This window comes from Oncorhynchus kisutch, linkage group LG17 (assembly GCF_002021735.2).
Source record: "Oncorhynchus kisutch isolate 150728-3 linkage group LG17, Okis_V2, whole genome shotgun sequence".
Lineage (NCBI taxonomy): Eukaryota > Metazoa > Chordata > Actinopteri > Salmoniformes > Salmonidae > Oncorhynchus > Oncorhynchus kisutch.
The window spans coordinates 82,081,017-82,095,465 of record NC_034190.2 but is presented as its reverse complement, the minus strand read 5'-3'; the positions used below and the strand labels follow the sequence as shown (position 1 = coordinate 82,095,465).

The following is a 14,449-nucleotide window of genomic DNA, read 5'->3' as shown; positions in this document are numbered from 1 at the left end:
TCCACAAGGCTGACGAGGCTACACAGTCCTTTAGGATGGCACATCTAAAAACACAAAGCAGTGATAATTATTCTTCAACTAAAGAATAACCCTAACTGTTGGACAAATTAAGCTTTGCAACACAATTGGTTAAACAAAAGCGGAGATCAATGAAGTAAATGAATCATTAAATATTACCACTCTGCCTGGGCCCGGCCCAGTAACTAATCATTAAGGAATATGGGCTGATTCATTAAATATTACCACTCTGCCTGGGCCCGGCCCAGTAACTAATCATTAAGGAATATGGGCTGATTCATTAAATATTACCACTCTGCCTGGGCCCGGCCCAGTAACTAATCATTAAGGAATATGGGCTGATTCATTAAATATTACCACTCTGCCTGGGCCCGGCCCAGTAACTAATCATGAAGGAATATGGGCTGATTCATTAAATATTACCACTCTGCCTGGGCCCGGTAACTAATCATTAAGGAATATGGGCTGATTCATTAATATTACCACTCTGCCTGGGCCCGGTAACTAATCATTAAGGAATGTGGGCTGATTCATTAAATATTACCACTCTGCCTGGGCCCGGTAACTAATCATTAAGGAATATGGGCTGATTCATTAAATATTACCACTCTGCCTGGGCCCGGTAACTAATCATTAAGGAATGTGGGTTGCTGCATTATATATGAGGGTAATGTATAATTCAGTCTTAACAGTAGATTCTATGCATAAATAAAGCTGTGATACATATAGACATTAAATGCTTACTTGCTCAGATAGGAAATGAAAGCACAGCGTGTAGCAGTGGTGTGGAACACGAGCCCAGTTTGCATCCCTGCTAGTCGTTTAGAATCCGTATGTACCACACTATGTACCATGCTTGTGTAGTGTACCACCTTATGTACCACAATATGTACAATGCCTGTGTAATGTACACCAGTATGTACCACATTATGTACAGTGGTTGTGTGGTGTACAATAATATGTACAATGTTATGTACCATGTTACGTACAAAGCTAGTGTGGTGTACAGCCATATGTACCACATTATGTACAATGTATGTGTATTGTACAACCTTATGTACCACACTATGTACAATGCTTGTGTGGTGTACAGCCTTATGTACCCCATTATGTACAATGCCTGTGTATTGTACAACCTTATGTACCACACTATGTACAATGCTTGTGTGGTGTTCAACAAATGTAACAAAAGGACAATTATGCTTATGTACAACCTATGCTACAACACAAACTACTTGCTCGTTTCTTCTAGCAAACACTCAGAGACGCAAAATACACATGGATCCAGCGAGCGAGCGCACACACACACACACACACACACACACACACACACACATACACAGTTAATCTCCTGCATCACTAACAATATAATTTGAGCTGTGTAACAACAACTGACTGTATTTGGGTGTGGTTGACATGCTAGCAGCAGTAAACCAGTTAATACTAGACCGTCTCTATAGGAAAATACAACCTTACATGAATTAAAAGACAAAGAGGACTCACAGTTTTATTCTCTAGGACATTTCATAGAGGGGGGGTTTACTATTTCATAGGAGGGGTTACATTTCATAGGGGGGGGGGGTACATTTCATAGGGAGGGGCGTTACCTTTCATAGGGAGGGGTTACCCTTTCATAGGGAGGGGGTACCTTTCAATAGGGGAGGGGGTTACCTTTCATAGGGGAGGGGGTTACCTTTCATAGGGGAGGGGGTTACCTTTCATAGGGGAGGGGGGGTTACCTTTCATAGGGGAGGGGGGTTACCTTTCATAGGGGAGGTGGTTACCTTTCATAGGGGAGGGGGTTACCTTTCTAGGGGGGGGTTACATTTCATAGGGGAGGGGGTTGCCTTTCATAGGGAGGGGGGTACCTTTCATAGGGGAGGGGGTTACCTTTCATAGGGGAGGGGGGTTACCTTTCATAGGGGGGGGGGGTTTACATTCATAGGGGAAGGGGGTACCTTTCATAGGGGGGGTTACATTTCATAGGGGAGGGGGTTACCTTTCATAGGAGGGGGTTACCTTTCATAGGGGGGGGTTACATTTCATAGGGGAGGGGGTGCCTTTCATAGGGAGGGGTTACCTTTCATAGGGGAGGGGTTACCTTCATAGGGGAGGGGGTTACCTTTCATAGGGGGGGGTTACCTTCATAGGGGAGGGGGTACCTTCATAGGGGAGGGGGTTACCTTCATAGGGAGGGGGTTACCTTTCATAGGGGAGGGGGTTACCTTTCATAGGGGAGGGGTTTACCTTTCATAGGGGAGGGGGTTACCTTTCATAGGGGAGGGGTTACCTTTCATAGGGGAGGGGGTACCTTTCATAGGGGAGGGGGTTTACCTTTCATAGGGGAGGGGGTTACCTTTCATAGGGAGGGGGTTACCTTTCATAGGGGGGGGTTACCTTTCATAGGGGAGGGGTACCTTTCATAGGGGAGGGGTACCTTTCATAGGGGAGGGGGTTACCTTTCATAGGGGGGGGGTTAACCTTTCATAGGGGGGGGGGTTACCTTTCATAGGGGGGGGTTACCTTTCATAGGGGGGTTACCTTTCATAGGGGAGGGGGTTACCTTTCATAGGGGAGGGGGTGACATTTCATAGGGAGGGGTTACCTTTCATAGGGGAGGGGGTTACCTTTCATAGGGGGGGGGGGTACCTTTCATAGGGGAGGGGGGTACCTTTCATAGGGGTGTTTAAATTCATAGGGGAGGGGGTTACCTTTCAGGGTTACCTTTCATAGGGAGGGGGTTACCTTTCAGGGCTTACCTTTCATAGGGGAGGGGGGTTACATTTCCTAGAGGGGAGGTTACCTTTCATAGGGGGGGGGGGGGGGTTATATTTCATAGGGGAGGGGAGGGAGGTATATTTCATAGGGGAGGGGGGGGGTTACATTTCCTAGAGGGGGGGGGGGGGGGGGGTTACATTTCATGGGGGAGGGGGGGGGTTACATTTCATAGGGGAGGGGGGGGGGGTTACATTTCATAGGGGAGGGGGGGGTTACATTTCATAGGGGAGGGGGGGGTTACATTTCATAGGGGGGGGGGGGTTACATTTCATAGGGGAGGGGGGGGGGGTTACATTTCCTAGAGGGGGGGGGGTTACATTTCCTAGCCATGATAATATAGTACTTCGAGAGCTGATTGAGAGGCTAGTCATTATTTTTCTCTCTCTCTCTCTCTAGTAACGGTGGTGTAAAATGGTGTCAGAGGAGCTGTCATCGTAATCGTTAGGATGTGGAAACCGCAGGGATGTTACAGGCTCTGTGACATCCCTGTTTCCCCTATTTCATTTAGCAGAATTAATTTATGATGTACAACGTGAGAGGGAGTAGCAATGGTGGTTTGATGGTGAGTTGATCGCCACAGCGTGCTTGTGCAAATCAATAATCAAAAATACACTTCACCAAAAGCAATCAGCACTGTCCTCATCACATTCTCACTTCCTTAACGTTAGCTGTCTAGCCCAACAAGGTAAGTTAGCTTAGCTGTCTAGCCCAACAAGGTAAGTTAGCTTAGCTGTCTAGCCCAACAAGGTAGTTAGCTTAGCTGTCTAGCCCAACAAGGTAGTTAGCTTAGCTGTCTAGCCCAACAAGGTAAGTTAGCTTAGCTGTCCAGCCCAACAAGATAGTTAGCTTAGCTGTCCAGCCCAACAAGGTAGTTAGCTTAGCTGTCCAGCCCAACAAGGTAGTTAGCTTAGCTGTCTAGCCCAACAAGGTAAGTTAGCTTAGCTGTCTAGCCCAACAAGGTAAGTTAGTTTAGCTGTCTAGCCCAACAAGGTAGTTAGCTTAGCTGTCTAGCCCAACAAGGTAGTTAGCTTAGCTGACTAACCCAACAAGGTAGTTAGCTTAGCTAACTAACCCAACAAGGTAAGTTAGCTTAGCTGTCTAGCCCAAGGTAGTTAGCTTAGCTGTCTAGCCCAACAAGGTAGTTAGCTTAGTTGTCTAACCCAACAAGGTAAATTAGCTTAGCTGTCTAGCCCAACAAGGTAGTTAGCTTAGCTAACTATATCGTGCACTACTTTAGACCAGAGCCCCTATTCCCAATGTAGTGCACTACTTTAGACCAGAGCCCTATTCCCTATATAGTGCACTACTTTAGACCAGAGCCCTATATCGTGCACTACTTTAGACCAGAGCCCCTATTCCCAATGTAGTGCACTACTTTAGACCAGAGCCCTATTCCCTATATAGTGCACTACTTTAGACCAGAGCCCTATATCGTGCACTACTTTAGACCAGAGCCCCTATTCCCAATGTAGTGCACTACTTTAGACCAGAGCCCTATTCCCTATATAGTGCACTACTTTAGACCAGAGCCCTATATCGTGCACTACTTTAGACCAGAGCCCCTATTCCCAATATAGTGCACTACTTTAGACCAGAGCCCTATTCCCTATATAGTGCACTACTTTAGACCAGAGCCCTATATCGTGCACTACTTTAGACCAGAGCCCCTATTCCAAATGTAGTGCACTACTTTAGACCAGAGCCCCTATTCCCAATATAGTGCACTACTTTTGACCAGGACCAATAGGGTGCCATTTGGGATGCATAATATGAACCGCAGAGCTGGAAGAAATGTCAGCCATCCCAAAGCCACTGACAGACAGGAGAATCCCTCTTACTGAGATGCCCCAGTGAGGCAATTCATTGAAATATATATATAAATAAATACATGTAAAAAAGGAAGAGAGAAGTAAAGGAAGTGTTACATCACACTGTTCAAAAAACCAACAGACAAAAAGACTCTCTTCTGGTTGGCTGACAGAACATTCTACTGGTGAGAAGGAACACCTGAACAACCATTATCCACATTTAGAAAACAAAGAGATGGTGGTAGGTCAGTTAGGAATCCCTTATTGTAGCTCTAAAAGGGTCTTGGTTGAAAAAGAAAGCGAGTGTACAAACAGATTCAAAACCCCTTCAGGTCGATGGCTGCACCCCCCCTCTGGAAATCAAATAAGCATAATTAGTCATTCAAAACTCCCTGTAAAACTCAGTTTGTATAAAACTAGAGATATCTGCATTAGATGGGTCTCAATCTGCCACATCTGTGTCTGGGGTGAAAGGTGACAGAGCTAGAACGGTGTTTGTCAGACCATGAGAGACATCCTGACAAAATCCTCTGTAGCACCTACAATTAGATGTACTCTGTTTTGCTCTACGACCCCCCCCCACCACCCACATGCATCTTGGGACTTGTCTGAAGTCGGTACAGCCCATCTACCAACTTCTGTCTGTAGTTTCACAACAGTTTTGGGCTCCACACAGTAAACAAACACATCCATGTCAGTTGTTTTGCTCTAGTACACCCACAGGCCTCACAAGACTCGTCTGAAGGTCCCACGGTACCAGCTGAAATACTTGCGAAAGTATATATATGGACTGTTCCATGTAGTGAATCTGTTATTCAAGTGTTAGTATGGGCTAATAGCAGTATGGCCCCCACATTTTTTGGAACATGAAATTAATTTTTTTAAATAAATGTAACCAAATGTTTGATACTTCAAGGGGTCTTAAAATGGTAAATCAAATAGCAAAATGATCCGTTGGTATGATCTTCTTAAAACAATCCCATATTAGCTTAAGACTCTAATGGGTTAAATAACGTTACTCTAACACCCTGTCAATGTTCATCTAGCTGCCTCCCAGCAGTTAGTGAACCAAGCTGTTATAGCTACCCACTTTATGAGGAGCCTCTTTTCTCTCTGTGTGTCTGGATGTGCGTGAATGTCTAGACAACTAGGTCTATAAAACTCTGTTTATGGTAAGAGGTGTTGTTACTGGGAATGTGCTTACTAAGCTGTAGGTGTTGCTATGAGAATAGACAAGTCAGCATAGTTTAAACAAAGGAAAAATATATATACATATATCTATATAAAAGGTTCAATCCAACGAACATAAAACAATTACCAGTTTAACACACACATAGGATAGCATAGGATAGCATAGGATAGCATAGGATAGCATAGGATAGCATAGGATAGCATAGGATAGCATAGGATAGCATAGGATAGCATAGGATAGCATAGCATAGGATAGCATAGGATAGCATAGGATAGCATAGGATAGCATAGGATAGCATAGGATAGCATAGGATAGCATAGGATAGCATAGGATAGCATAGCATAGGATAGCATAGGATAGCATAGGATAGCATAGGATAGCATAGGATAGCATAGGATAGCATAGGATAGCATAGGATAGCATAGAGCGGACTATGACACCTCTAAAATGTGTGTTAAAACCACTTGGGTTTCTGAGAAGAAAACATTTTGAACTAGGGCACAGGAAATATATAGAATTAATTTGAATGTATGTCTTTGCTCGATATACAAAATGCCTGTTTATGAAGAATCACGTTTATTTATTTATGAGCGTTTATGTCCGCTGGTTCTCATGTCATCTCGGTCTCGTCTCCTTTGCTCCTTCGGTGCTGTGTACACCTTCCCATTTACACCAGAGATCTGTATATAGCCCGTTGTCCCAAGGCAGGAAAAGCAGATGACACATTGGGCTTATTTTGGCGAGAGTGAAACCTCTCACTTAGTCTCTTCCTCTCTGCATACACACACACACACCAGGCCCATCCCCCTGCCACTCACACAACAGAGATCACTTATTGCTCTGACAAGAGGTTTCAACTAGCTATTTGCATTTGAGGTCTGGTTCAACAAGAACCGTTCATATGAACACCAAACACATTGAGACATTATTTTTACTATAATAAAGAAGTTGAAAAGTGTATTGTTAGATAAATGGAACTGCCCATTTAAAAACTAAAAAGGGAGTATCAATTAACATTGATTCTGGAAAATGTGTGTGGCATTGCAGGACCACGTACCGATAGCAGCATTTTAGCCAAAGACTGTTATACCATCTGTCTAAGTCTGTTTTATAAATGTTCAATCAGCCAAAAACACAACTATATAAAAAGGAATTGGCAACTTGCTACCATTCTGAAAAAACAAGCTAGGCTAGCATGCTGTTCGAACCGTTGGAGACAGAAGTGTTCATAATTAAACTGTTCAACCATGTATGCTAGCAAATAGATCCACCTTGACTAAACTTGAAATGTAAAGATTCCTATAGTGGGTTCAGAAAGTATTAGACTTTTTCCAAATTGTTACATTACAGCCTTATTCTAAAATAGATTAAATAGTTTTTCCATCATCAAACTACACACAATACCCCATAATGACATCACAATACCCCCATACTGACATCACAATACCTCATAATTACAAAGCAAAAACAAGGGTAATTTTTTTTGCACATTTATTAAAAATTAAAAGTAAAAATATCACATTTACATAAGTATTCCGACTCTTTACTTTGCTGAAGCACATTTGGCAACGATTACAGCCTCGAGTCTTCTTGGCTACAAACTTGGCACACCTGTATTAGGGAAGTTTCTCCCATTCTTCTCTGCAGAGCCTCTCAAGCTCTGTCAGGTTGGATGGGGAGAGTCGCTGCACAGCTATTTTCAGGTCTCTCCAGAGACGTTCGATTGGGTTCAAGTGCGGGCTCCGGCTGGGCCGCTCAAGGACATTCAAAAACGTGTCCCTAAGCCACTCCTGTGTTGTCTTGGCTGTGTGCTTAGGGCCGTTGTCCTGTTGGAAGGTGAACCTTCGCCCCAGTCTGAGGTCCTGAGCGCTCTGGAGCAGGTTTTCATCAACGATCTCTCTGTACTTTGCGCCATTCATCTTTGCATCGATCCTGACTAGTCTCCCAGTCCCTGACGCTGAAAAACATCCCCACAGCATGATGTTGCCACCACCATGCACCACCATAGGGATGGTGCCAGGTTTCCTCCAAACATGATGCCCGGCATTCAGGCCAAATAGTACAATCTTGGTTTCATCAGACCAGAGAATCTTGTTTCTCATGGTCAGAGTCCTTTAGGTGCCTTTTGGCAAACTCCAAGTGGGCTGTCATGTGCCTTTTACTGAGGAGTGGCTTCCGTCTGGCCACTCTACCATAAAGGCCTGATTGGTGGAGTGCTGCAGAGATGGTATTTTGATGATCAACGGAAACAGGATGCCGCAGAGCTCAATTTTCGAGTCTCATAGCAAAGGGTACGAATACTTGTCAATAAGGTATCCGTTTTTATTTTAAATACATTAGCAAAACTATTTTGATAAAATAATGACATAATTAGTGGGTCTTATGGTTGTGGAAGGCTTATATTTAGCCTAGGTATAATTTTACCAGCCCTGAATCAATTCGATTATTCTCGACTGTTTGAAAGAGTGTACATGGCCTTTACAAATGGTACAAAGCTTAGAGAAGAAAAATAAAAAAATAAAAAAAGTTATTAGGTCTTGTAAATCGCCTATAAGTTTGGATTATTTCGGCCATATCGCCCTACTTTGAACCCTCCATGTTGTCCCCAGAGGTCAGGCCTCATCCGGTTAGTTTCACTACACTCAATTGAATTAGAGAGGAAATGGTCTTAATGGAAGAGCTTGTACACAAGGGTAGTGTAGTGCTGCAGTAAAGGAGGAGGGGGGGGGGGGACTAAGGACTGTGGGTAACTTCTGTCAGTCATCTATGTCCCTTTGAACTCAAGATAGTTAAACAAAGATCAGACAGACACATTTTACACTTGGTAGATCCCACCACAGCTGCCACCAAAAGCTGCATATAAAATACTTGTTTCATGTGTCCCAAATACAATACAGGAAGTGTACTTGGTAGACTATATCCCTTCTGCTAGGCATTAGTTATCCAAGCAGTGGGTGTTTCCCAAATGGCCCCCTGTTCCCTCCATCAGGTCTGGAGCCTGCTGCTTTTCTGTTCTACCTGATCATTAATTGCACCCACCTGGTGTCACAGGTCTAAAATCAGTTCCCGATTCGGGTGTGGGAACAATGCAGAGAGAGAGAGAAGAAAACACAGTGGAACTTGCTTTGGAGGTCAAGAGTTGAGAGTTTGAGAGGCCCAATATAGTGCACTACTTTTGACCAGAGGCAAATAGGCCCTGGTCAAAAGTAGTGCACTATATAGGGAATAGGGTCCCATTAGGGCTCTCCTCCTCCCTCTCCAGGGGATGAATCACATCAGAATCATTCAGCTAGACTGAGGCTGCTAGAGGTCACTGCTCAGTTAGCAGGCTAACAAGGGAACACAGACCGACAATGTGACTTGCCGTACCACAGGAAACACTGTGTGCCTGGAGACACACTGCCAAGACCATCTACTACTAGATTAACTATGAAATCATTAACATTAGAGTTCATATGGACACACTGCCAAGACCATCTCCTAGACTACCTCATTAACATTAGAGTTCATATGGACACACTGCCAAGACCATCTCCTAGACTACCTCATTAACATTAGAGGTCATATGGACACACTGCCAAGACCATCTCCTAGACTACCTCATTAACATTAGAGTTCATATGGACACACTGCCAAGACCATCTCCTAGACTACCTCATTAACATTAGAGGTCATATGGACACACTGCCAAGACCATCTCCTAGACTACCTCATTAACATTAGAGGTCATATGGGCACACGTTCAACAACAACAAAACACTAAGAAAAAACAACATTTAAACAAATGACTTATGAGACAGTGATTTCTAGACAAAATGGCAGACATAGTTACTTCTGTTTCTTAATTTGATTAATAACCAAATCTATCAATCTTTATACTATGAGGCCTAGTCATTCAGGTTATCCAAATAGCCAGGAGGTTCAACCTACTGACTTCACTCTAGTCACATGTATGTGTACAGTATGACCAGTTTCAGTGCTTTAAGTAAACAATCACTTCCTCTTCCGAGTAGGCCTGGCCTATACATAACCATCAGATAAGATGACTGCCGTCTACTACAGGACGAGAGAAATACTGCCGTTGTCTGGTTGACCGACATCAGTGGCGTGTTCACTAGGAAGCCAAACAGGAAGGGGACCTACGTGAATCTGTCCAATAAAAAAAGTTTTTTTGGTAGCGAAACGTTTTCAGTTTGCTAAGGTTTGGACGAATGATTACACCCCAGATAACAAGTAGTGTTGTTTAGGGCCTGACCTAATACTCTGGTTCAAATCCCAGGCTAGGCCCCACCCCCACTTCTCTTTCTCTGCCCTACAGCAAGGAGAGAGCTACATGTGCTGAGGGCCACACGGGTCACAGTCTGGAGGGAGACAGAGCTGCATGTGCTGGGGGGCCACACAGGTCACAGTCTGGAGGGAGACAGAGCTGCATGTGCTGGGGGGACCACACAGGTCACAGTCTGGAGGGAGACAGAGCTGCATGTGCTGGGGGGACCACACAGGTCACAGTCTGGAGGGAGACAGAGCTGCATGTGCTGGGGGACCACACAGGTCACAGTCTGGAGGGAGACAGAGCTGCATGTGCTGGGGGGACCACACAGGTCACAGTCTGGAGGGAGACAGAGCTGCATGTGCTGGGGGGACCACACAGGTCACAGTCTGGAGGGAGACAGAGCTGCATGTGCTGGGGGGACCACACAGGTCACAGTCTGGAGGGAGACAGAGCTGCATGTGCTGGGGGGACCACACAGGTCACAGTCTGGAGGGAGACAGAGCTGCATGTGCTAGGGGGCCACACAGGTCACAGTCTGGAGGGGGGTCTGCTGTGAGGGAGTCTAATGTACTGGTTCATCTTCACCAGTTAAACCATTATGAATCGCCTTAACCCTTGATCATGACTCTCCATTCCATTATACAAGAATAATTGGACGAAGGTGTCTTCTGTACGGGGGAGTTTTGATAAGACGCCGATTTGCGATTCGGTTTCGGGAAGAATAAGGATCTTATCTTTCAATGAAACAGAAGGTTAAATAAAAACAGTTATAGGGGTTTGGCTTCCCACACGGCAGTATTTCCATGTTACAGCGCTTGTTTACGGAAAACAGACTGAAGAGTGTGGACTACCTGTGTTAATTAGCCATCTGTGTCTCTGAACACCTGTGTGTAAACGGAAGACAGTGTGGACTACCTGTGTTAATTAGCCATCTGATCTGTGTCTCTGAACACCTGTGTGTAAACTGAAGACAGTGTGGACTGCCTGTGTTAATTAGCCATCTGTGTCTCTGAACACCTGTGTGTAAACTGAAGACAGAGTGGACTACCAGTGTTAATTAGCCATCTGTGTCTCTGAACACCTGTGTGTAAACGGAAAAAGAGACCCAGAAATACAAACCTGTTGTTACTGAAACATACTGTTGGCTACAACCGAGTTAAAAGCAGTTATAACCGTGCACAGTAAGTGGTATTTTGGATTTGTAAAATGATTTTTTGACATGATATTAAAAGTAGAGGGTTTTTATGTTGTTTCAAGAACAGTATCGCAATTGAGAATCGATTCACGTTTAGTGGGAGTGTTTGGCTGTTTTGCCTCCCAGAGACAATTGACCTGTAAAGTGTCACATTCTTGGACTATACAGAGTAAAGCTAGACTCTTATTGGACTAGGAAAGCCCCTGAATCACCCCTATCATGTTCTCAAATGTCTCGTCTTATTGGGCTAGGAAAGCCCCTGAATCACCCCTATCATGTTCTCAAATGTCTCGTCTTATTGGGCTAGGAAAGCCCCTGAATCACCCCTATCATGTTCTCAAATGTCTCGTCTTATTGGGCTAGGAAAGCCCCTGAATCACCCCTATCATGTTCTCAAATGTCTCCTCTTATTGGGCTAGGAAAGCCCCTGAATCACCCCTATCATGTTCTCAAATGTCTCGTCTTATTGGGCTAGGAAAGCCCCTGAATCACCCCTATCATGTTCTCAAATGTCTCGTCTTATTGGGCTAGGAAAGCCCCTGAATCACCCCTATCATGTTCTCAAATGTCTCCTCTTATTGGGCTAGGAAAGCCCCTGAATCACCCCTATCATGTTCTCAAATGTCTCGTCTTATTGGGCTAGGAAAGCCCCTGAATCACCCCTATCATGTTCTCAAATGTCTCCTCTTATTGGGCTAGGAAAGCCCCTGAATCACCCCTATCATGTTCTCAAATGTCTCCTCTTATTGGGCTAGGAAAGCCCCTGAATCACCCCTATCATGTTCTCAAATGTCTCGTCTTACTGGGCTAGGAAAGCCCCTGAATCACCCCTATCATGTTCTCAAATGTCTCCTCTTATTGGGCTAGGAAAGCCCCTGAATCACCCCTATCATGTTCTCAAATGTCTCGTCTTATTGGGCTAGGAAAGCCCCTGAATCACCCCTATCATGTTCTCAAATGTCTCCTCTTATTGGGCTAGGAAAGCCCCTGAATCACCCCTATCATGTTCTCAAATGTCTGGTCTTATTGGGCTAGGAAAGCCCCTGAATCACCCCTATCATGTTCTCAAATGTCTCCTCTTATTGGGCTAGGAAAGCCCCTGAATCACCCCTATCATGTTCTCAAATGTCTCGTCTTATTGGGCTAGGAAAGCCCCTGAATCACCCCTATCATGTTCTCAAATGTCTCGTCTTATTGGGCTAGGAAAGCCCCTGAATCACCCCTATCATGTTCTCAAATGTCTCGTCTTACTGGGCTAGGAAAGCCCCTGAATCACCCCTACCATGTTCTCAAATGTCTCGTCTTATTGGGCTAGGAAAGCCCCTGAATCACCCCTATCATGTTCTCAAATGTCTCGTCTTATTGGGCTAGGAAAGCCCCTGAATCACCCCTATCATGTTCTCAAATGTCTGGTCTTACTGGGCTAGGAAAGCCCCTGAATCACCCCTACCATGTTCTCAAATGTCTCGTCTTATTGGGCTAGGAAAGCCCCTGAATCACCCCTACCATGTTCTCAAATGTCTCGTCTTAATGGGCTAGGAAAGCCCCTGAATCACCCCTACCATGTTCTCAAATGTCTCGTCTTAATGGGCTAGGAAAGCCCCTGAATCACCCCTATCATGTTCTCAAATGTCTGGTCTTACTGGGCTTGATGATATGTTTTAATGTACACAAAGCTGCAAACTAAATCTCCCCGTACAGGGAAATAAATCACTACCCATCTTAGTATGTAACTGACAAAGCAGCTGATACAATTACACCACTACCTTTACAGTTCATTGGAAGCTGGGTAAACTTGACATCAACAGTTAGGCCTGTTAGGAGATTCCACCTACTCCCAAAAGAACGGTAGGCCCTTCGCTTATTACAGTAATAGTTTCACTTGTTCTTCACACATCACAGACACACAGTGTGTGTGTTTGTACACAAAACGGGATCATTGTGAAAACGTCAATACTAATATGATTAGTAGGTGGTTGAAAAATGTTTAAACTTTAAAAAAAGTTCCCTACATATCAGTTGGACGAAGTAAACCTATTAATATTAATAATAATAATCGGTTTACTAATAATGTGAAAGCTTAAAAGCCTTATAAAGAACAGTCCTGGGGGTTCCTGAGCATGTCTGTTGTCTCCAGGGTGTTCAGTGGGAAGTTCCGACTCGTTCCGACATACAAAAACATTTGACTCGAGGTCACACACGCTTCCTTTCCAGCTACTTCAACTGTGTGTTATCGTAAACGGCAACCAACACCTGCAGTAAAACAACGACCAAATAAATAGAACTGGTGTTTGTTTTATTTTTATCTCCTAAACTCGTCCCAACGCTCGCCAACATTCAATGTCTTTACCCCCCCTCCCCTCCTCCTTCAACCCCCCCTCCTCCTTCAACCCCCTCCACGTTTCTTTTTTCTGGTGTTGTATTCAACTACTCACCCGCCAGTCTGATGACTGTACAGTTCCAAAGTAACCGCCACAAACTACTTCAATCCTCACCAAGGATGACCCCGTCGAATAAAACCCCGTGTCCTGGGCCAGATCCAAGAAACCAGAGGCTTGAAACAATAATCAGGCAGACACTTTATCCTTCAGCTGCCTGCCTGCCTGCCTGCCTGCTACACAGGCGAACGACCACTTGCCTCAACAAAAGACGGCCCTGCCTGGGCTCACTTTTGCTCGTGTAATCACGTAATAATCTCCGAGGCAGCCGTTCCCGAAAACACACGGTTGCCTCCGTTTCCCCTGGGTTTTTTTTCGCGGTGGTGTAGCTTCTTGATATGTTGCGTATGAAAAAAAAAAAGTATATTGTTTGTATCGAGTGCTCCGGTTCCAGGGGATCAGTGAGTTCTCCGTTCGTTCACAGACTCTGCTTCCTTTTTCCACACACACTCTCCCTCCTCCTCCTCCTCGCTCCCCTTTCATATGCACACATTACACGTTCCGTCTCTCCGTAGGCTGTATCCCCCCTTCAGCTGTTCAACAGACGCATCCACATGGCTGAGCTAGTCTTTATTTAAACAGACACTAGTTTAAGAGCCCCCCCCCCCCCCCTCAACACTAAAACACCGAGCAAAACTAAAACATGAGCTGGATTCTAATGATCGACGGTCGAGTCGGGGACAAAGGAGAGACGAGGAACGATCCCGGGTACGTTTAGCTTGATGATTTCTGATAGTAACCCGTTGG

The 14,449-nt window shown here is 44.8% G+C and overlaps 1 protein-coding gene across 2 annotated transcripts in view; it reads right to left on the bottom strand.

Annotated features, from left to right (window-relative positions):
* LOC109883993 (arginine-glutamic acid dipeptide repeats protein-like) overlaps positions 1-14,449 on the bottom strand; it is a 195,699-nt gene that overhangs the window by 92,534 nt on the left and 88,716 nt on the right. Inside the window, exon 1 of one of the 2 annotated variants that reach the window (XM_031794800.1) lies at positions 13,700-14,321. The exons of the other annotated variant lie outside the window; for it this stretch is intronic. The gene's annotated coding sequence lies outside the window, so the exon portion shown is untranslated. Of the gene's footprint in view, positions 1-13,699; positions 14,322-14,449 lie in introns of those variants that run through there. 2 annotated transcript variants of the gene reach the window in all.